Consider the following 23,463-nt stretch of genomic DNA (forward strand, 5'->3'; position numbering starts at 1 on the left):
CCCCCAAGCCCCTCACATCCCCCCCAAAATGAGACCCCATAAAGATCCCCTCAAAGAACCCCACACCCCCCCTTAGAGAACCCCCCCCAAAAGCCCTAGACCCCACCAAAAAGAGACCCTGTAAAGACCCCATAGTCCCCCAAAAAGAGCCAACCGCCCTGACTCAGCTGCTGCCAGCCCCATCGATGGAAAGATGCCACAACAACGCTTTCTTGGAAACAACTGGTTCCCTCATCACCTCTGAATAATAAAAATTCTAAGGCATTTTACAACAATGTCCAATACAACAGTAAACTGCTGCCAAGTATAACCCAGAAAATTGTTAGCCGATTCTCCTCTGTCGAAACCGTTGCCAGCTTTGGGCTGAGATGCCTCCAAGGTTTGGTCACCTTCGTCTTCAGCCAACATTGCCAAGTCTCTTGGCTGTTCTTCTGGATCCCCTGGAAGAAGACTGGTGACTGCCTGGAGAAGTGACTCAATCTGCTCTTCTGTTAGTCTTTCCTCACTTTCTTCCACCATCTGCAGGTCAAAAACCAATACATTGTTATTCAATCCATACTTCCTTCCTCAGCTCCAAACAGGAAGACTCAGCCCCAGTAAATACTGCTTTCAATGGATGCAAGACGTAGCCTGAACTCATCACAAAAGCATTTTACAAAGTGGAACTCTTGTAATATTGATAACAACACAAAACAAAAAAGCTCCCTTGTTAGCCACGACAGCTGGCATGCCACAGTGAGACCCTGCTTCTGTTACAAGGAGAACACCACGCTCAGAACAGGCTTTCCTCCTAAAGCCTCTCAGCCTACACGTTACCTTGGGCCAGGAATTTCATTTCGCTCATTCTAAACCTATTTTTCTAAGTTCCTCTGCTTTCACGTGAGAACAAAAATGGCATAACCTGATGGTGGTTACCTGAACCTTGGGATCTTATCCAGCACCTAGGCTGTAAGTAACGGGACCAGAAAAGCAGCCATCTAACCCTACAGTAGCCATACTTTACTGGAACGTACTTAGATTGTGAGATTCTTGAACGTAAAAGCATATAAAAACTCTGGGCAACAACCAAACATGCTGTCACAAACCAATAGTCAAATGCCGTAAGGTTAATTAGGGACCTGCTCTCACTGTGAAGCTGTGGGACCAGTAAAAATAACTGCCCTAATTTATAGGCAGCTGTTAAAAGGAAAAGCTTGTCACAAGAATGGAAAAGCCAGCCAAATGAACTCTTCAAACGCAAATGAAACCAATTAGGATTGTGGGATTTTAGATTTTTCTTTTTTATACACAGTCCTTTAAAACATCCTTTGAAGATCGGTGATTTCTATTAATTACGGTTCCATGTCAATGCAGGTTTAATCAGTTCTAGCTATCAATTGTCATCTATTCAGACGCATCTTGCCTTCCAAAAAGCAGAGTGGTGCATTCAATTAACCTTTTTTTAGCCCTTCAATGGGCACTGAGCCCTCTTTGCCCAATCTGACCATCTTTCATCAGCCGTTATCCACAGATCCTTGATGGGAGGTGAGCGAGCAGGCTAGAATCCACTCCCGTAGCAAAGGCAGGTAGTGAATATCCATTTGCAAATGCCACTCTGACCAAAGGATGAAATGCTCTGTGGAGTGGCTTTCCAGCTACGGTTAGCTCAAGAATTACTGTAGGACCCTGGCTTGAAGAACAGCCCTGGTTCTTGCTACAGCCAGCTGCTACACTATGCACTAGGAGTTAAAATACACTAAAAATCCTCGTAGTGTCACCCTTCCGAGTAAGTAACTCGGCTATTGAAGCTATTGAAGCTGTACCAGACTCCCACCTGGCAGGCTGTTTAGGAGGCGATCATCTCAGCAGCTTGACAGAAGCAGCTTGGAACATCAACTTACACGTTACAGGCGTAAATACACCCTTTGCTGCCAGTGCTGCCAACAAAGCCATTACTCTACAGGTGACCTATGCTATTAAGCTTCCTAGAGGATTATCAGCCTGGGTTTTGCACTGGATTATAGTGTCATTCATTACTGTTACGTTGAACTTTAAAGGTGACATCCCCCATCATACACAAAGCCACATCCTTTGGACAGGCAGTATGACTTCAGACAGAACGACTTCTCTCTTGGTGGCCAGTGTCTCCTGCCTTCGTGACCATCCCGCTGCTTTCTGATTGTCAGAAAAACGGCACCTTTTCTGGTTGAGATTTGATTGACTCGATGGCGTGAAGTCTTTCCCTTTCCCTTTCTTCTCCAAAGACTTTCTCCTTTAGCTGCTCGCTTCAGGTAGCCAGAGCCAAACACATGGATTTGATCAGAACCTGGGCAGATAATAGAGATCAATTCCTAGAGTGGCATCACCTCTTCTCAACTTCTGCATTTAAGGCAGAACAGGCTTAAGTGTCTAATCACTGCTTCTTATGTGCTCCCAAGTGTCAAACGAGTAGCGCCCAACTCCCAACATCAACGATCACAGAATCATAGAATGGTTTGGGTTGGAAGGGACCAACCTAAGATCATCAAGTTCCAACCCCCCTGCCACGGGCAGGGACACCTCCCACCAGACCAGGCTGCTCAAGGCCCCACCCAGCTCAGTCTTGAACACCTCCAAGGAGGAGGCATTCACCACATCCCTGGGCCTCCCTTGCCCACTTCTCCTGCTGTCTGCCTCGGAACAGGCGGGGGGCACCCAGGAAGCTGACAGGGTACAGGGACAGGGCACGTCACCCAAAGTAAGTAGAGGGCGACGCCACACCAATGACATCGTGCCCAGCGTAAAGGGAGGCTGGGGGCTGGGGGGCAGCTGTGGGGCTGGAGCGCACGGCTCCGGGATGCGCGCTCTGGGGACAGGCCGGCTCTGGGGCAGCTCTGAGCTGTATAGCCTGAGCCCTGCACTTTGGGGATAAACTGCACCGCCCATCACCAGTTTCAAGCTATCTTCCTACATGGTCCTGCTTTTGCTAATTGTCTCTCTGTTACTTCTGGATAAACTCTCCTCAGCCCTGCACACTAGAACTGTGCCTTTGGTTTTGTTTTCCCTCCCCTTTCCATCATCCTCCCCCTTGCAGAGAGCACCCGTGCGTGCGGCGCTCAGCTGGTGGCTGGGGTGAAACGATGACGACGGCACTTTTCAAACTCATTCCTCACGCTGCCTGACTCTCAAGTGCCTGACCGCATCCCCCAAAGCCTCAGAAATGGCTTCTGCGCCAGGCTCGCTCCACTTCCATGGAAAGTTATTGCTCCAGCCCAGTTTGCCACAAGAGTTTCCATCTGGATCCAAGCTGCATTGAAGCCCCTGGAAAAAAGCAAGAAAAGGGACTCTAGGCTCAGCTCTGAGAGACGTGGCCGCTATGAGAAAAAGCCAGCTCCTTTGACGTCAGTGGAGAGGCAGGCTAGACATGACACCACCCCAGTACAGAGCTGTTACAGCGGGGAAAGGGAGGAATTAAAAACTGGCAACAGGGAACCAGACAGAGACAGATGCGGAAAACAAGCAAACTAACTACAATACCCAAAGAATCCCCACAAACTAGAATCGCCCCCCAAAGCCCCAAAACCAAAGAAGCCACAAAACCCAATTAAAAACACCCCAAAAGCTCAGACCCCCACAAGAAAACCCACCAAAACCCCAAACGCCACAGAACCCCAAAGCCTTCAAAAAGCAGAGAACCAAACCCTTCCTCGCAACCCAAGTTTCAAAAAAACCCCAAACAAAACCAAACAAAAAACCCCACGCTAACCCCACAAATCCCAGTCCCCATTAACACAACCCACCCAACCCCTAAGCTGAGAAAAACCAGGAAACAATAATAATCAAATCAGCCTTACCAACCCTCTTGGCTCATTGTCTGAAAGGAGCCTGAACTAGCAAGACTGACAACACATTTTCATCCTGAACTGGGCGCTCTCCCATCCTTCTCTTCCCACTTCCTCTTCCGACCCACCGGGTTCTGTCGAGACCAACAGGCACAAACACCGACCCAGACCACGATGTGTCCCGTTCAGATAAAGGCTCCAGGATCCCCAGCCCCGGGGTTACGTGCCGCCTTCCCCCGGGCAACACAAGCTCCTGAGCTCTCACCTGTGCCAGGGAAAGAAGAGGAACAGCTCAGACTTCCAATGCAATGCTCTAAAGCCAGCCAGAGATCCATTCCTGCAGCTTCAATGGTAAAAATCACACACGGAATTACAGAATTCTTTAGCATTAAAAAAAATCTCCAAAAACGACCCCGACACTTTACCTGCACCTGCTGTAACACGGTGCTTTCCATAAAATTCAGCTCCCTGAATATTGTCATCACGAGTGGCCAGTGTAGAAAGGAAACAGCAAAAAGTGACCTTTGAACGGAAGCCTGAACTGTAACGCTGTTCTGCAGTTAAAACTGTTGTGTACCAGGAGAGGAAAATGGGACGAGGTCCCGTACGGGGATTTGCTCTGTTACTCAAGAGAAAAATCAGAGTAGAAAAAGAATGCAAATCCATCAACCAAGAAATGTCTCTTACCATCAAAGTCAAAAAGGTTCAAGGACATTGCTCTGCATGTACCTCTAGCAAAACGTGCTCTAAACATCTGGCATTAAAAGGAATTGACAGAATTAGATATTGTTACCCCTGCCCCAATAATTCCTGCTGTACCTTCCTCTGAGCATGGAAGAGTTAAAATAAGCTAAAAAGAGAAAAAATTAAGGAGGAAAAAAAACTCCTGAAGAACCCGGCACACAATTTTCAACCTGAAGATTATGTTTATATAAAGACCTGGTATCAAAAACCTCTACAAGGAAAGCAGAACGGACCCCACCGGGTCCTTCACCACAACCAAGATTGCTGAATCAGATGCTTGGATCCACGACACCGAAGCAAAGCGGGTGACGCCCACTAGCTGGAAAATGCTTGGAAATCCAGAGACTTTAAAGTTAACTTTGAAACGCAATTAAGAAATTTGGTTTTCTGTTTGCTCTGCAGTCTAGGATGGTGGAAACACGAATTAAAGAGAAACCACTGTCAAACCATGAGCAGGTAGCAAACAGTACACAGAGACAAATCTGTGTCTTGAATGACTGACAAGGAAAAGTAGGTGAACAAGCTCGGATAAGGAAATAAATACAAACCAAATATCATAGAAGGTTAAAAAAAAAAATTATAATTTGAACAAAGAACTTGCACGCTCCTCGGGCCCGCGGCGCCACAGCGGCCTGGTCGCGAGGCAACGGCTGCCCAGCCGCAGTACCACGGCGAGCCGGCAGGGCGGCAGCATGCAGCGGCGGGGGCCAGAATTATACTCCCCTTGAAGTTCCCTGCAACGCAAACCGTTTTATGACCGTATGATGAAACGGGGCTCTGTGGAACCATATAGGGTGATATGGAATGATGCAGGTTCGCACCCCATCCTTGAGCTGTGGTTTTTTTATTGTACTTTCCCCAACATCAGCAAAGGACATGCTTATTTCAGAACTAAGCAGCATGCATTTGGCCATACCTCACAAAACCAGTCACATTTAAAGGATAGGGAAATACAGTCATAGGAGCAGCAACCAGAGTCCCAGCTCTCCAGGTTCCAAAACCTGGGCATTTATGCCTCCAGCCTCTCAAGGCTCTCTCACAGACAGAAATGTTTGCAACAATGTAGGTTGGAAAATGTTTCTAGGACCAAATCTCAAGACATCAAAGCTGCTCACTTATTCGTAACGCTTTTCTCATCTTCCTTCCTGTATCTAGCTCCCCAGACGCCAAAACCAATACGTGACAAGAGAGCTGCCACGCAGGACTAGCTCCTTCGCAAAAGAACGAACGGACCTTCCGCTCTGCATAACTGATCCCTACTCCGAGCACAGTTCTGCCTGAAAGCGAGCTGCTCCCGGCCGAGAACTCTTTAATTTGCCGAGTGCCGACAGCCAGGTCTGCGAGAGGCAGGGGAGAGAATGAAGGCGGAGCGGCCGCTCCTCCCCACGTCCCCGCTGTGCCCGAAGGAGCTGGCGGCCCCGCTGCCAGCCGACAAGCAGGGCGCTACAGCCAGGGGCGGCTCCCGGTCCCGCGGCACCAGGCTCGCATCCCGAGGGGCAGGGGTCCCGCGGCAGCCCCTCCTCGCCCGCTGGGCCCCGTCCCGCGCGGCTCGGACTCACCTGCTTCCAGCGGAAGCCGCGCACCGTGTTACCCGGCGGGTGCTGCAGCGCTGCCCGCCCGCCGCTGTACCGACCGTAGAGCCGCAGCACTGTGCTCAGACACCCTGTCCCCCGACAGCAGCCACCCCGGCCCCCGCCGCTCCTCCGGCTCCTGCCGCTGCTCCAGGGCGTAGTCACCTGCCACGGCTCTCGCCCGGACGCTCCGCTCTCCTCCCGACGCAGCGAGCGTTCAGCACGTCCCCCAGCGCCAGGCACAAGCAGCCTCAGCCCAGGCGGAACAACACCCAGCAGGTCGCCGCGACCTGCTATAGGTCGCCCCTCCGAGTCGGGCGGGCAGGCTCCGGAATGCCCCTCCTGCCCACTGTCCCGGCCGGTGGGCCGTCGAGACCGAGACGCGCCAGCGGTTCGGGCAGCTGCAACGCCCGCCGGCGAGAGGTGCGGGTAGGGCCGCACTAAAAGCGCGGGGAGTGTTCCAAGTTCGGAGAAGAAAAAAACCAAAAACCCACACACAACCCAAAAAAGAACCCCACAGAAACGGGGCGGAGGGAAGCGCGGCGCTAGAAACCTCCGGCCCTCACCCGTGCCGAGAGCGGTTGTTCCCTTGCTGCGCGGTGCGCTCCGCCCGCCGCACTCCCGCTCCTCCGCTTGCACCGGCAGAGGTTACGCGGGGCGCGGGCGCGTCCCTGCGCGTGGCAGGGGGAAAGGGGGATATGGGGGGGGGCCCTCTCTTGAAAATCCAAACAGAACAGGTGGGAAGACACATAACATCAGACATGCCAGAGCTGTATCATATAATGTTTTAAGAAGAAATCGAGATATCACAGAAATTATATATATATATAAAAAAAAAAAAAAAAGAGTGGCTGTACTGTAGGAAGGCTCATGAATACAGGCAGAAAGTCACAGGGAAAGCAGCAACACCCTGGCAACCAAGGAGAGCCACAGGCTCAGGTCTTACAAGAAGCTCCCAGCCCAAAAAGAAAAGTCCTAGGTGGTAAATGCAACCAAACTCTTCTGTTGGGTACAAGTGATACGTGCACAGAAAAGTGATACCGCATTAGCTGTTTCTTTAGGCCACTCTCAGGATTTGGGCTTTTTAGGAGAGACAACAGTTTTGTTTTGCCCAGATAGTCATGAAAACTCACTAGTGAAAAAAGACCAGAAGCATGACCACCAGCACAACGCAGCATCTCAGCTTCCCTTGTGCTCAGGAGGCGATGCAGCTCCACTTGGCTACAGAGCTGCGGAGTGATTTTTGAGGGCTGGTATGGGGGCAGAGTTTAGATGGACATGCAGTAATTTTTGTACTAGCTGACATTCCTTTAGCTGTATTTCTTCAGCAGTTTGTTTTCTTTTAAGCATCATTAAATAAATGTTTGGTTTATGGTGGAATCCTTACCTCTAAATTGCTAATATGCTGCTTTGACTTTCACTTACATGCAATTTGAAATCTGCTGCAGATGTGACAACTTGGATATTTCTTCAAGTCTGGCAATGGAGGAGGAGATACAAGTCATCTCTGGAGAGACCGGGAAACAAACAGGCTTTAGCCTGAACTTAAGCCTAAACTTAAACCTTCCCCAACAACAGCAAGTGTCTCTCAAGCAAAACTAGGCTGAGTATCAACCAAACATTGCAAACACTTCACGGCACCTTATTTACTCACAGATTCCAACTTCCATCCCTCTAAACAATTTTGTTAATCAGGAGCTCACTGATGCTTTTATCAGGACGACCCACTTTCGTAACCGTTTCACTTGACAAGATTTAAGCAGTCATTGCACGGATTTATTGGTGAATTGCTATTTTGTTGTTGGTACTATTAAGGAAAAAGAAACCACTAACATATGACATGAAATATAAGCCTAGTAACAAAACACTGCTGCAGACCAAAAAAACAAAGACTTTTAGAGAAAGCTCTCCCTTGCCTCCTCACTGCCAATTTGCCAAAGAAAACAAAAGATTTCTAGACTCAGGAAGGTCATGGCGGGAAGTCCAACTAAGGTCCTCGACACACAGAAACTACCTCACCAGCACCTATGGATTTAGAAATCAGATATTAAATGTAGTGGCAAAGTTGTTACAAAGTTTGTTGTCTGGAGAGCTGCATGTCATCCCTTTCTCTCATCTTCTGTTCTTTTTTTCATAGCTCCAGAAATTAAAGGATATAAAAAGGCAAGAGAAAATGGACAGGCTCAGATGAGAGAAGGGGGGGAAAAAACCCACACCAAAAAGCAAACCACCACACACACACAGAGACACAGAACATGGAACAGCTTTCACATCACCTACCTGCTTTCCTTTACCCACTTGACTGCAAACTCTTCAAAGCAGCTACCAACCAGTGCTAAATTTTAGCACCGCATTGAGCCCAACTGCAACACTAACAGGATATAAGAGCGAATTAGCAGGAACTGGGGGCTGTCAGGCTGAGCACCATTTTTAGGGTGACTGCTGCAACCAAGCACTGAAGGTAAGCAGCTGCTTATTGCTGCCCTAGGATGCCACAAGCTGCAGAAGCCACACTTGGCCCCTGAATGCACCAAATGTGTCTAATGAAAACTGGGAAGCAACTGTGACAGGCCTGAGAGCATTGTCTCTGTTGGAGAAGCAAAGGCAAGAACCAGCTCCACACCAGGTAGAACAGCGTTCCGAACAAAGGTTAATGAAGTGAGCAAGATATTTGAACAAACAGAAGCTACTAGATGTTTATGTTTTCTTCAGTTGCTGACTGTACTGTATCAGTTCCTTGAGCTTCAAACCAAACAATTAAAACACCTGAGAGGCATTACAGAATTCCGGTGCTGCATGCAATTATCTCCACAACTAAACTTGGGGTTAATGTGCTGCAACATGCTACTCAAACACCAAATGCTTCAAATCCATTCCACGAGTCTGATCGTTGCTACACGTGCGCCGCACAAAACCGCGCTGGGCAGAGCTCACGTGGTTAGCCAGAGCTCGCTGGGCACTTCGAATGCATCTCCCACCTTCAGCCTAAAGTAACTTCTTCGTTTCGGTTACTTCTTACATTTCCACACACTTCTCTAGGCCTCTTCTTGTCTATGGCCTAACATACAACGAACTTGGCATAAACAGCCCCATACACCAGGTTGCCATTCCACCCGTTGCCACAGATGTTACCATGTTGCATTGGCTCCCTAGTTTACTCTGACAGCTGGCAGAACCAGCTTGCTTTTAGTCAGCTTCTCTCAAGGTTACCAGAAGACCTTTGCTTCAGCGTCAGACCCTGTTGCACCTTGGTCACCTCCAGATTAGTGTGATTTAGCAGGCTTTTCATCAGCAATCTGCCAAGCTGACTCAGCTCAAAGTCTTGCACATAGAGAGTAAACAAAATGGCATTTGTCTGGAGTGAACATGAAGTTTACATGGCAAAGTGAAATCTGACCCCAGTGAAACTACAACAACGTCTTTGTTTCACTCCAGAAACTTAAAATCAGGTCATAGAATCACAGAATGGTCAGGACTTAAAAGTTATCAAGTTCCACCCCCCTCTGCCATGGGCAGGGACACCTCTCACCAGCCCAGGCTGCTCAAGGCCCCATACAACTCGGCCTTGAACACTTCCAGGGAGGGGGCAGCCACCACCTCCCTGGGCAGCCTGTGCCAGGGCCTTCAGGTAGTAGAAGTCCACTGGAAGATCTCCCCAGAGCCTTCCCTTCTTCAAGCTGAACCCCAACTCTCTTAGCCTGTCTTTATAGGAGAGGTGCTCCAGCCCTTCAGTCATCTTCACAGCCCTCCTCTAGACTGGTTCCAACAGTTCCAGGTCCTGTTGGCAACTCCAGAACCGGACACAGTACATCAGGTGGGGTCTCATGAGAGTGGACTAGAGGGGCAGAATCACTTCCCTTGACCTGCTAACAATGCTCCTTTTGATGCAGCCCAGGATACAGTTGGCCACCTGGGCTGCGAGCATGTATTGTCAGCTCGTATCAAGCTCATCTACCAAGAGAGCTGTGTCAGGGGCATGTGAGAAGACAGACAGTAGAGACTACAATAAAAATACACAAGACAGACTTCAAGAAACAATGCAGCAAAAATGCTCACTTACTGCAGGAAAAGTGACTGTTTACTGGACCATCACATCAGAAACAACCAACCAAATAAAACCCCACCACCCAAAACCAGACTGTCAATGAGTCATATACATAACTCATCTTTCTCATGGATGCAGACCAAAATATTACTTTTCCCATAAAGTTCAGGGGCACAGACAGACTCAGCTTTCAAGTCCTTCAGGTGAGAACTACTTTGGTCCATTAAGATTCCAGGATGAAATGCATCTTTGGATTGTAAAAGGGACACCACTAGACTTGCAAGGAGTTTTGCACTTATCAAAAACCCTTTGCAGTAGATGTATGACTAAAATCAAGCAGCAGGAAGAGTATTCCCTTCCATCTTCCTTACTTAGAGCAGTATATAGACAAGAGTGCTCTTCTCTAATTCATGTAGGACAACAGCACATGAAGCCACACCACTATCATCTGTGCCCTCAGAAAGGATGTTTGTGCTACTTTTGGAAACGTTTCGAGAGCCAAGAACTAGATCCCCAATAGCTTGTTTCATGTAACCACAGACAGATGGAACAATTGTTTTGTATTCCCATATGGACTTTCTGTACCCAAAAGAGCTATATGTAGTGGACACCACAGAAGGTATTTATGCCTTTGGCTGACTGCACTCCCATATGGGTGTAGGTCTGGCATTGTTCAGCAGTAACAAGTTAGGTAGTCGCTGTTTTAGTTTGCTGCAGGCTGGGGCAGACTCACCACCTGCTTAGCAGCTCAGCACATGTGTTTCTGGTGAAAACATAAAAATCAGTCATTCTCAGTATTACAAGTCTGCCAGAGCCCTTCTGACACCGCAGCAAGTCCCCGCTAGGATTAAGCAAAGATGCTCACATGCAAGTGCACCTAAAGACTAAGTAAATGACAGGTTGATAAAGAAATAGCTTGCTTCCCTTATTCTCAAGAGAAACATAAAATTATGTAAGATAAGAGAAAAAAAATAGCGCAGACTGTTCTCTATGCGTTCATTTTGCCCACAGCTTGTCCCTAAGTGGCAACAGTTAGAGAAAAAATCAACTGGTTTCCATCTGCAGGTAGACCATAAATACAAACAGACTGGCACAGCTGGGTGTAGCCACAATAGGAAAAAACCTGGAAATGACTACTGACAGATGGTTGTCAAGGACATACAACCCACACAGGCTTCCGCTTGCACACTGCCCCTCATCACCCATGGCCCTTCCCAGTTTGCTCATGTCAATGGTATGCATACTGCTGGCAGTCCAACATCTACCTTCAAAAGGGGCCAATTGAAGGGCTACTGCTATTGAAACCACAGTCAGTTTCTAACAATGATGAGCTGCACACTTCAATTCTGATCTGTCCTGCCAGAACATCTGTAGAGATCCAGTCTCCTGAACATCTGTCCACCTGCACACTCACTCACACCCTGCAGCAGCAACAGGCCACGCCACATCAAAATATTCAATTTTGCTCATGGTACTGTGTTTGGGAGGGTACGGCGCAGATTATTAAATTCTTAAACCCCTAATCTGCCTGTAACCTAGTGAAAGCAAAAAGCTATGCAGCCCATGGAATACCTACGCATCCAAGTAATTTCTGTATGGCTTGTCTTACCTACCAAGGTCAACGTGGCAGCGACACAAAAACAGGTACCAAGATCTATGGCAGAACCAGCCAGCCAAGTCAAAAAGGCAAACAAAGGTGTCCTGTCCAAAGACCTTGGAATGCCACAGGAGAGAGACCCTAGAATAGTACAAAAGGTAAATTAAAAACACTTATTATAGAAGATGAGGATCAATATGTCTGCTTACTTTTTTCACCTAAAGGTAGCTTCTTTTTTTCCTCTAAATCTATCAGGTAGCCATGCCTCATCCACGCTGGAGACACAGGGACTTGTGACATGCCTTGCAAATCCCCTGCCCATGGGCTAAAGGAGCCTGCAGAGTGGCTGGAGCCAAGAGAAGCCACATTCTTCTGAGCAAGTCCACAAGCCAGGTAGTGCAACCGCCCTTCTTGAAGGGCCTCACAGCCTACCAGGTCCAAAAACCCTAACCCATCCTACTCCTGTGACACTATCCCCCCAACACGCAACAGCAAGGACAGCGTCAATTCAGGACTGTTTGTCCACTGCAGTCCCCCATTTTCAGGTATCTCTTCAATGTCTTTATTTCCACCCTGGTCTGGGGGAGGATGTGGGGTTGTTTGGGGGTTTTGTGACTGATAAGGAAGAAGATTTGACCCATCTGTATTTCTTCTATTGCTTTTTCATAGGAGCTTTCAAATTTTTTTCTTTCTCTCTTTCCACATACACCTGACAAATGTAGGGGGGTAAAAACCCAAACAAAACAACCAAACCTAAAACACACAACATAAAAACCACCCAAAGAAAATAACAAACAGAAATTCCTATTTGAAAAGCAGGAAAAAAAGAGGAGACAGTTATACCACACTTCCAGTCTAAGCCACCTTTCAGCTAGGTAATTTACGTTTCCTTCCAAACCCAAAACTGCTCAATTGCTAATTTAACTGTTTACTAGTAAAAATGTGGGAAGAGGATTTCTTGCAACAGCTGAAAGCAAACCAAGAAGTCCACATGAAGGATAACTGCAAGGTTGTGTTGTGCCAAAGGTTCCAGGTAAACAGAGGTGTCACGGGAAGGAGCAGACCCCACTCTGCTCCCCTGCAGTTAACTGGACAGTCAATGGCACCCTTTACGTCCAGCTAAAAAGAAGGGAGATCAAGGAAGCAGGGGTAAAAAAATAATGGTTTTCATATGCATTTGGCACAACTCATTTAATGACATTTTCTTTTAGTGGCAGTTTGTTTCTGTTCTGTACTTTACTTTTTGAGCATTCGCAAACAGGCGAGAGGCAAGAACAACTTCTGCTAAAGGCTTCTCTTCCACAGACAGCTTTCCACGCAGCTACCCCCTGTCAGCTGCTGGAGTTTAATAAGGACTTGCATTTCCTCTGGGAGGGAAAACTAATACTTGTCTCTCCTTAAAGTTTAGCAACCAAATTTCTTACACATTAAACTTGAAAAGGACTCCTGGAGCTGGCCAGGCAGCAAATTCTGTCTCGTCCTTGATGTGGGCCTGCGGTTCTCACTTTGCTGCAGAGCAATATTCCTGCTCAGAAGTACTGCTTTGCAAAAGACTGCAATCCTTGACACCTATCAGAGGAGGAAAGCTATTTTGGTTTTCACTTAATACAGAAAGACACAGATTTCAGCCCTTCAAATATCTCCATTCAGGTGGCACGTTATTGGGAAGAAGCTACAAGAAGATGCGGATGTTGGAGCATTCCTGCCTGAGGCAGTTACACTAAAAAGAAATAGACATCAAAATCTTCAAGCCATTTCTCTTTTCTAGGTATTTAGCTCATCTTAGCTAGAGTTGGCATTTTTGTAATACCTATCTCATTCAAAAGCTGTCAGAATCAGCAGATTATATATATATAAAATAGATATCTATCTCCAGCAGATTATAACTGCAGAAATCCACAGGCTAGAAAGGAAACACTTTTCTGCATCCACCTAACTACACTTTATTTATTTATTCCAAATATTTTCCCCAAACTGTCTACACATTATAAAGAGAAAAAAAAAGTGAAAATATGCGAATCAATTTATTCCTAGGCAAAAAAAATGTTGATTGCAACGCACTTCCAGGTGAAAAAAACACATTTCTGCTGGTGTGAAAAATTCAGTGCCCAGAGCAGAAAGCTACCCAAACACTCCTGGACCTCTTCAAAAAACTTTTAATATCACATTACGAACAATAAGGACATAACACTCCCAACTGTCAAAACCAGCTCAGGTTTCTGTGCTACCCGGGGGACAGATTTCACACACAGTGAATTAAATGGTCATGGATACGAATATATATCACTCAAAAATTGTATTTAGGCATTTGTTCAGCTACTTTTCTTTTTCAAAAGCCTGTGTCATAGTCTGTATTGTCAAGGCTGGAAATCCTTATTCTTTCCACACTGTATTTTGATATGCTGGAAAGCGTGTACATGCACCTATTTCTGTGAAGCATCAGCTGGAAATTATGTCACCTACCACCTTGTTCCTCACTGTACCACTTAAATAAATTTTAAACCAAAACAAGCGAAAATTTTGAAAAGCCACAACCACACAACAGAAAGAAAAAAACCCAAAAACCCCACCAAATAAAGAGCTTACTGCAGTCCCATTCTGAAGTACTGGCCAGTGATGGACAGAAAGATGGAGAAACCTTGTTCTTCTAGTTTTCCCAGTTCTGAATTCGACAACTGAAAACAGACAACACATTATCCTTGCCTGCAGCCACTGATGTTTCCCTTCTCCCCTTGGCCTTTCAGCCTGACTTGCAAAGGACTAAAACCACTAAGTAACCCAAAATTGTTAATATTTACACAAACAGTATTAGTATGTACACCTTAAAGTCACATCTTTGGCCAAATATATCTGCCTAGCCATTTGTTTCCCTTCCAGGTTTAGTCAATTTCATCTGACTTGATGCAGTGTACACCACCACAAGTCTGTCGAGGGAAACAGAACCACGTCTTTTTCTTGCTGGTGATGACCCAAATCTCTTCTAGGCCCATCTTCAAGAAAGGAAGTTACTGCTTTATCTGTTCAAGAGGCTTACGCTGAAGACACCACACAGCACAAGGGGAAGTAGAAAGAAACTGCTCACCAAACTGATCTCTACAGTCTCAGACAGCCTTCTAGATGTTTTTCATTTTAGTGTAATCATCAGGAGTTCGAGGAAAAGCAAGAACGAATGTCTGGTGCTAATTTAAGCGTCTACCTATGTCTGTGGAACCCCTAAGGCATCTGACAGATGCCTGCCCTATCCCACTCAACTTTGGGCTAACCAAATCAAAATAAGGACGATCAATAAAGTGTCCTCAATTATGTCTTCCTTGCCAAAACATATACAAAGAGACAAAAGTAGCATTAAGGTTACATGACCATTTAGGGATTTTGAGCTGCTCTTTGCACAAAAGCAAAGACTGGAGATTGATGAAAGATGTTTTATTTTCCTAAAGAGTGTGGAAAAACACTAACTGTGTGTCAAGATGCAACAGACATCAAGAAGCAACAGCAAACGCAGACAGGTTGTAAGTATCAGAAGGGGGGGGGGGGGGGAGTTCACGATTATCAGCACCTAGAGCTGACGCAGCCAACTGGTAGTACAAGTCTAAAAATTAACCAACTTATTCATCTCCTAGCATTTTCTGCAACACATTGTTTTGTGTGTAAGAAGGAATTCTCAAGCCCACCCCTTTTTATGGCTGGATCTCTAGAGTTTCAAGTCATGACAGAAGCAGAAAGAACTACCAGATCTCTATATCATCAGCAAGCAATTGTGATCAAGTCTGTGCTCCAACAGCAGTGGGAGTTGCATTCGTCTCCCTTCTTCATTAGTCTGAGAAAGTTATGTTTCACATTGAATTGCTGAGGAAAACATGCTGCTATTTAAACAGTAGAACAAATGATAAAAAGTCAGAACACAGGGAAAGCTGGTTTCAGTCCCTCTATAAGGTTTAAGAAATGGGTCATCCTTCTTTCCCACTAAGGTATCAGTTTAAGACTACAACAGAGGTTGTGGAGGAGTAAAGAAACACAGAGAGAAGAGGAAGATGTCCACAAAAGCTGTTTTGCTGGGCCAGAAGGGCCACTTTGAAACATTCTTAAGGCTGTTCCAGTTTGCTCTGTTTACACAATCTCGAGACATGCACAAGCTTCAAAAAATTCAGCTCAGAGAAGCCTTCCAACACTGATATCCATCTACATGTTATCTATACATTATAGGCTTATAAAAGGTGGAAGAAAAGCTCTAAGATATTCCTGCTGTGGATTCTCTCACACATTCTCCATTTCTTACTCATTCCAGTTGAGCCAAAAAGCAGACTGTCAGCCACGTGAATCAAGCAGTTTGGCCTCTAGGCCCAGCAAGTTCTATGAGCACCAATACATGCTGATACACAGTATAATTAACTACACTTTTCCCATAGTATCACAGAAAAAAATTTACAGCGGTGCTTCATGATAGCTCTGGGGGAGATTTGGCAGGGGACAAAACTAGGAGTGGCTCTACCACATCCAAAAAGAACTCGGTTCTTCAAAGCCTCGGAGAAAGTCAGCAACTTAATTCACTCAAAAACAGGCACCCAGCTGCCTTCAGTGCCTTTCAGCATCTCAGTCACATCTCAGTCTAGGTTCAGTCAATATCTTTAATGCTACCTAATAAGCCAGAAGTGTTTAAAATAGCTACACCTTGATCTAACCTCAGGTCTAAGACACTGGCACACCCAGCAGAGTATCACACACTCACCACACTCTCCGCATCCTTCCACTGAAGTGGTTTCTTTGATGCAGACAGTACCTTCCCCAACACTCCTTATATAGTCCATGCCAAAGTCAAAATTAATTTACCAGTGAAAATGGGAAAGGCAGGGACTGAAACCATGCCACATTCCTCCAGAATCCTTAGGTGTGTTGAAAGAAGGTCACTTCCCATACACCTTCAAGAAGGAACAGATTCACTCCTTCCTACTTCCTCCCTCTGAAGGACTATCCATATAGCACTGACCCACAACTTGATTCATACAAAAATATCACCCCATACGTTACCATTTAACTGTTTAGAGTCTTCCCTGCAGTCACAGCAGAGTCCATGAGGCCTGCACTGGGTGCAGAACCCACTGCAAGTACAAGAACCAGGCAGAAGACTGGAATGAAGAACCCAACTGCAAGTTCAAATCCTAGATGGTGAATGAAGGCCTGCTTTTGACAGACTGTTTTTTAATTTCTGAACATAAAGACTTTAGACCCTATGCACAGACACGCAAAAACCCCTAACCAATGATTCTGTGTTAAAGATGTTGCACTTAACATTACAGACATAGAGTTGCTTTGGGATTCGGCATTCCCTACATTTCCAGTCATGGAAATCCATTTAAAGAATTAGGCTACCATTAAGTGCAGAGTCCTCCAGTTTAGTTCTTTGTCTTATGTTTCAGTGGGATCACTTGCAATACCAAAATCCAAAGCAATACTTCCAAAAAAACCAAAACAAAACATTCCCTTCCCCACTTTTAATGCTTTGTTCTGTTTTAGTGGCCTTGAGCACATTAAAGAGAAGGCAACCAAAGACCTACTACTGACCCATGTACCAAAATACCTGTTTTCCATACAGTTTGTAAAAGGAATACATTTTAATTGCACCTGACTGGTTCCCTAAGAGAAACACATGTATGTATAAAAACACATCCTGCAGACAAAAGTGCTTCTGAGCCAACACCTCCTGGGTAAAGGATCAGAGGAGGAGTAGCACAAAAGGATCTGGTGCCAAAGACAGACAGTTTAAAGTTAACTGCTTTTGGTAGGATGCTCAAGGAACACTTGAAAATGAGCCACTCCGCAACTGACTCAAGACTGACTTCTGCTTAATTTTCTGCTTTCTCTGATAAAGGGGCAGTCTCTGAGGTACCTCCTGAATCACATTATGCAAAAGATAAAAGCAAAGCTGGTAACATCTGAGAGAGGCCTAACATGTGCTCCCAGAGTTTCATTCCCTCCCCTAAACTGATGAAATCCAAATCCAGGTTTCCCACCACCTGGGAGCAAAGCCCAGCTTTGCTGTTTGCTGTTCCGCTGCAACCCACATTTGCACAAGAGACGTATTTACAGGCTTTCTGCTCCAAAAGGCCAGTGCTAGCATCCTAAGCCTCAGAAAAGCAGCCCTACAAGTGATGCTGAATGCCCTCCCCTTCTCAGGTACACATCATGACTGATGGGCTAACTTGTCACCCTCATGCTCCTTCCAGGCCAAAAAAACCCCCACCCTGAAATCCAGTGGTTGTTTTATGCACAAAATGGACCAGTTTCAGAGGACAAAGATTCCAGAGCAGCTCACAGTTGAACATGATTCTTACATTTCTGGGGCACAGACATGAACATCCCCATGCAGCAGCAGCTACACAGGACTTTTAACACCTGCCAGAGCGATACAGGCTTGGCATTCTGAATGCAAGCGGCCTTTCCTTCGGAGGAAAGCCTCAGTAAGGATGGTTCCAGTGCTCTGGGGTCCGGGTTTTTCCCTTCTCAGACTGCTCATACCACTAGGCAGTCAGAGACGCAACGGGCTGTGAATCTTAAGGAGAGGGAGGCCTCTCCTGGTTACATCAGGTAAGGCACCAGAACCTCGAAGTGGAGAGAGAGAAGAGACCCCATCCTAAACGTCCCCCCATTCCAGTCACTTCTCCTTTGACTGCAGACTTCAGCGGTTCCCTGCACAGGGGGCAGAGACAACTCACAGCTACGGCACCACACCAGTGACCAGGCCAGTACCAAAAGTGCCCATTCAACACGGACAGCAGTGGAGCTGCAGCTGACGTGGATTCACAGTGTCGACAGCGTTACTCAGTACTAACTCTTGTACTCACTAGAGAATACTCACGTGACACTCAGAAGTCACTTCAAATCCAGGTGAAAGCAGCTCCCTGGTAAGCAGCAGCCACAGTAACACCATGGTACAACACGGGTTAGGAGCCGCACAGCTGTCAGTCAGTCCACGCAGTCTGGATCCAAGCTCTGAAATGCAAAAGCAGATAAACTGCCGCTGCCTCAGATCGTTCAGCCAGAAGAGAAGATTAAAGCATCGTAAAGAGAGCTTAAAGCATCGTAAGGCAATACTGTATTTTCAATTGATAAAACTGAGAGTAACTTGTTTCCTATCCTGATGTCAACCAGAGTTTTATTTATGTTGTGCACACTCAGCTGAAAAAACACAGCTGCTCATAAACATCAATGCTATGCAAGTTACAGGAAGCTTCCAAGAACTTCACTGGCACTCTGGACAAAAGAAAAAAATAAACCACCTTACACTCATTTAGAGATGACCTAATACCAAAGGAGAAAAAAAAAAAAATCTTTATCTCCACTTGGCTTTTGTAAAGAAAAAAAAAAAAACACAGCTCTGGACTGAAGCCCCTTCATTTCAGATCCCAAAGAAACACATGTACATACGTCCTGCAAAAAACAGATGGTATGCTATGTCTCTATATGCCTCTCTCAGTCTCTGGTTCACTGCTTTTTATTATTCTGTTTCTTTGATCTTGCCAAAAGAGCCCAAATGCATTTTTCTGATGGCGCCTCTTTCTTGTGGAAAAGCACAAAGTATTTTAAAATAACTAGTCTGTTTTCTTTAGTTTCCCCTATTGATTTCCACTTGCCTTCAGTTGTGATACTAAGACCAGTAAAGTTTAAGGCTGCTTCACAAAGAGGGGAAACAATCGTGCTGCCTCCAGCCCACACAAACTCATTTTCTGCAACACAAACTCAACTTATTCTTACCGCTTGCAAAGGAAGTCCTACCAATCCTAAGTACATGCCTTAACTGATCATGTTATTTAACTAAGCCAAAGACATTCAGGAGGCGGAGGTAAGGATTCAGAGGGAAACCATGCTACTATTTTAGACATTTGAGGGGAAATATTGGCCCTGCTAATCAGAAGAAACCTTGTAATATGGTGTGATATGCAGCCACTCTGAAGATAATCTATTAAATATGGGTAAAGATTTGCCTTCCTACACAGGAAGGGGACTGCTTAGTTCTCACACAAACCCTGACCACTGCACCTAAGCAACAGCTGCAAAAACAGAGGAGCACCCTAAGAGCGACCACCTTCTTTGTGATCACCTTTACTACTGCTGATCTACTGCTACTGCATGGGAACTATGCTTGGAAGTGTTTTATTGCAGCTAAGGATACTTCCCACTCACTAATCGTTGCATAAGGCTTTACATTTGCAGTAAATGACAGGTTTCTGTGATGGTTCTGCAGTAACAGTTGCGGCAGTTATAGGCTGTAAATGAGGCATTTCTGACCATTGACAGACAAATGCTAAGAATAAAATGGGAGTTACAGAAGCCTACAGCAAAGAGCAGATGTGTGTAAGACCCAGCAGCACGCCGTGGAGCTGACATGCAGCAGAGGCAATCTATACTATGGCTAATGGCTTATTTTAGGCCTTTTTGGCAACTGGATCTTGAAGCTGGCTTTGTGCAAGACCAGTGGTGTACAGCATTCCTTTTGACTTAGCCTGTTATCAGTAACACACATGGGAAGCACACAGGCTGTAGCAACCCCTTCCCTGAGACTATCAGCTACTGTGTAGATATTTCCAAAAACATTAAAAGCAAGTTTGTTTCCACAAGAGGAAATGAGGAGTCACTTAGCAGCTAACTCCTCTGTATTTTTATCCAAATAAAACCTTCTGAACCATGTATCCCAGCTTTGACTTAAAAGACATTTGTTTTCCTTTGAGGAGAGTATTGTGGTGTGGAAATAGCCGGTTCTTTTTTACAGGACAGCAGGCAGCAGGTGGGGGATAGAGAGGAGCATCAAAGCAGAAACCCTGAAGGCAGCTGCCGAAGGAGTTTTCTCTCATGTGCAAACATCACCTGGGCAGTTAGGGTGGCTGCATGGGTCACCCTTTCTGAGACCTGTGCTGCCAACTCCAGGAACTGTTTTTCTGCCCAGAGAAAACCACAGGTATGTTTTTTGAGAGCAGATAGTTCAGAAGCCCTGACAGCAGTAACTCTTGAAATGGGGTTTGGACGATCTGCTCAACAAAAAAAGTACAGTTAAAATAGGCCACCTAACCCCATGAGTCCGGCCTGACATGTCCACTTACAAACTAATGGGAAACTCAAAGAATAACCAAACAAAAAAGGACAGCAGGACAGAACACCTGATCGAGGCATCAAGGGCAGAGAAAACTGCACTCAGAGCTCTGGCTTTCATTCATTTTCACTCATCTCTACACAAGGAATCACAGAAAGAGTAATTAATAGCAATCAGCAGTTTTGAAACATACCTTACAAGGACATTACAAGACCAACCAGTCAGCCAATTGAGATCAGTTCTTACTCTACCCACCTCATCAGCACTATCACCATCAGCTTCCTCTGGCTAAAAAGTATATCCTGACAAGAATGATAGTGTCACATACGTAAACATGTATGATACAAATTAAGCTTTTTTGTCTTGATTGAAATAAGTAAGCCTTTAGTTCTGCAAAATTAATTTCTCCATATAATGACACAAACGGTTACTTTTTAAAATAATAAGTCACCTTATAGAATCACAGAATCCTAGAATGGTTTGGGCTGGAAGGGACCTGAGAGACCCCCCTCCCCCAGCGCTCCCCCCACCATGGACAGGGACACCCCCCCCACCACCACCAGCCCACAGTGCCCCATGCCCCATCCAACCAGGCCTTGAGCCCTGCCAGAGATCCAGGGGCAGTCACAACTTCTCTAGGCACCCTGTGCCAGGGCCTCCCCCCCAAAGGATGTCTGCCTAGTGTCTAGTGTAAATTTACCCTCTTTTAGTTTAAACCCATTACCCTTGTTCTATCACTACAGTCCCTGGTAAGAGACCCTCTCCACCCCCACTGCAGGCCACCTTTAGGGACTAGAAAGCTGCAACACTTTCGAGGTACTTATGCCCTGAATAGAAGTTGGATGCAGGACCGCAGGCATGGCAGCAGCTTAAGTACGCAGCACAGGCTGTTGGCCTACAAACGCTACCAGAAGCATGTGAGACACGCTACTCAAGTCTGGAACCGCATTCCTGCTGCGGCACGGAACAGGAGAAGCACCACGGGCGAGTCAGACCCGCACAGGCGCTACACTGCGCGGGCGGAGGGCGCCACCTGGCGGCACAACAGGTGTACGCGCGGGTGGCGAATGCCCGGGCCCCGCCGCTCCCCGCCGCAGCTCCGGGCCCGCTGTGGCATATTGCTGGAGGGGGAAGAAACGAAACTCGTGTCCACACTTTAAGAAGTTCCAGCAGTGAAGAAATCCCCGGGGTGAGGAGCTGCTGTCACGCCCGGACTCCATCACAAAGCTCCCTGGGCAGTCAGAGGTTGGCAATCGGGGAGCACGAAGTGCTGACCCCGAGCGAACAGCACACAGAGGGCAGCCCGCGGCGGGCTCTGATCTGTGGGGTCCTGGCATACACTAAGGTACTGCATTGTTTCTGCCCCGAGTGAGAACTGAACCAGAGCTGAGCCAGCAGTTCATCATTTTCTTGTCAAGATCATGTTCTGCGGGTCAACTTTTGCTCATTATAATACAAACACACACCTCCATCCCAAAAGCTACCTACCTCCGAGGTGCAACCACCCCTCACTGTGCATGTGCTCTGAAGATCTGTTAGCCTATACCTTTAAATACGAAGGGAGGAAAATTTACACCAATCACAAAACAGATACACATGGCTAAAGTCACTCGAGCTCCACCTGACAGGTAAAAACAGTATAAAAGTAGCCCCAAGACAGAGGCATGTTAGGGAAGATACCATCACGAGCCACACCAACATCTGGAATCAGTCAATGGACTGAACCTCTTTTCCTCCCCCCACAGGGATGCCTTGGGTGAGACTTGAACACTCAGTTATCCTAGGAAAACTAGAAATCTCTATATAGAGTTATTTATATTGCTCAAAGAGATTTATGTTGTTTTATGTTGCTGTATTACTTGCACCTGCTTTTGTAGACAGCAAGTCATCACCAGCAAGCCAAAGAATCTGCATGCTGTTATCTCAACAACCAGCACCACTCGCTAATCTAGCCATGCTAGTTCCTAATCAAATGTGACCAAACCACTTGAGTCTGGCCACAATAGCTCATCAAACCTGACTAGACTGAACGGTGCTTGCACGGTTTGAATCCGCAATCATATAATTCAGTATTGAACACAACCTGACTTACAGTGCTGTCGCAGATGGGATAGACCAGAGGGATGCACTTCGCTCTTAAGAGAGAGCCAATAATATGTTTATTGATATAAAACTCCTGCTCAGAGAGGAGCCGAGGTGCGGCTGGATTCAGTCTTAGTCCCAGACTTGGTCAACGGTTTATGTCTAAAGGATTATATATACAATCAATCCTTTCTATTTCTTAGCCAAGATCACAAATGTTAGTGCACTTATTCCCAGCTCACTTACCAAGGATCTGTTGCGGATCTGTCGCGGCAAGGATTCTCTTGACCTCGAGGAGTAACCTTGAGAGGCGTCCCTTTCAAGGGGAGATCCTGACGTGCAGCCCGCTGTCGTCTCAGGAGAGCTCAAAGGGCTCTTGGACTGCTCACTATTTATGGAGTAAGATGATTGGCTCGTAGTCATATTTACATACCACACCCCCCCCATATGCCAGTGGACACTGACCAGTGTTTGGTGGGCACATTAGCATAGATAACCTTTGGCTATTGTGAGACGGATGCAGGAATCACAATCAGCACCAA

At 46.3% G+C, this 23,463-nt stretch overlaps 1 long non-coding RNA gene across 1 annotated transcript; it reads right to left on the reverse strand.

Moving 5' to 3' along the window:
• Positions 1-226: 226 nt before the first annotated feature.
• LOC311193957 lies at positions 227-23,272 on the reverse strand. Its single transcript, XR_014617421.1, has 5 exons — positions 23,168-23,272; positions 18,611-18,744; positions 3,813-4,065; positions 2,177-3,279; positions 227-519 (listed from the first exon to the last, which is right to left on the reverse strand). It is a non-coding gene; the product is annotated as an uncharacterized lncRNA (long non-coding RNA).
• Positions 23,273-23,463: the final 191 nt, after the last annotated feature.

Source organism: Gallinula chloropus (genome assembly GCF_964237585.1).
Source record: "Gallinula chloropus genome assembly, chromosome: 7".
NCBI classification, from domain to species: domain Eukaryota; kingdom Metazoa; phylum Chordata; class Aves; order Gruiformes; family Rallidae; genus Gallinula; species Gallinula chloropus.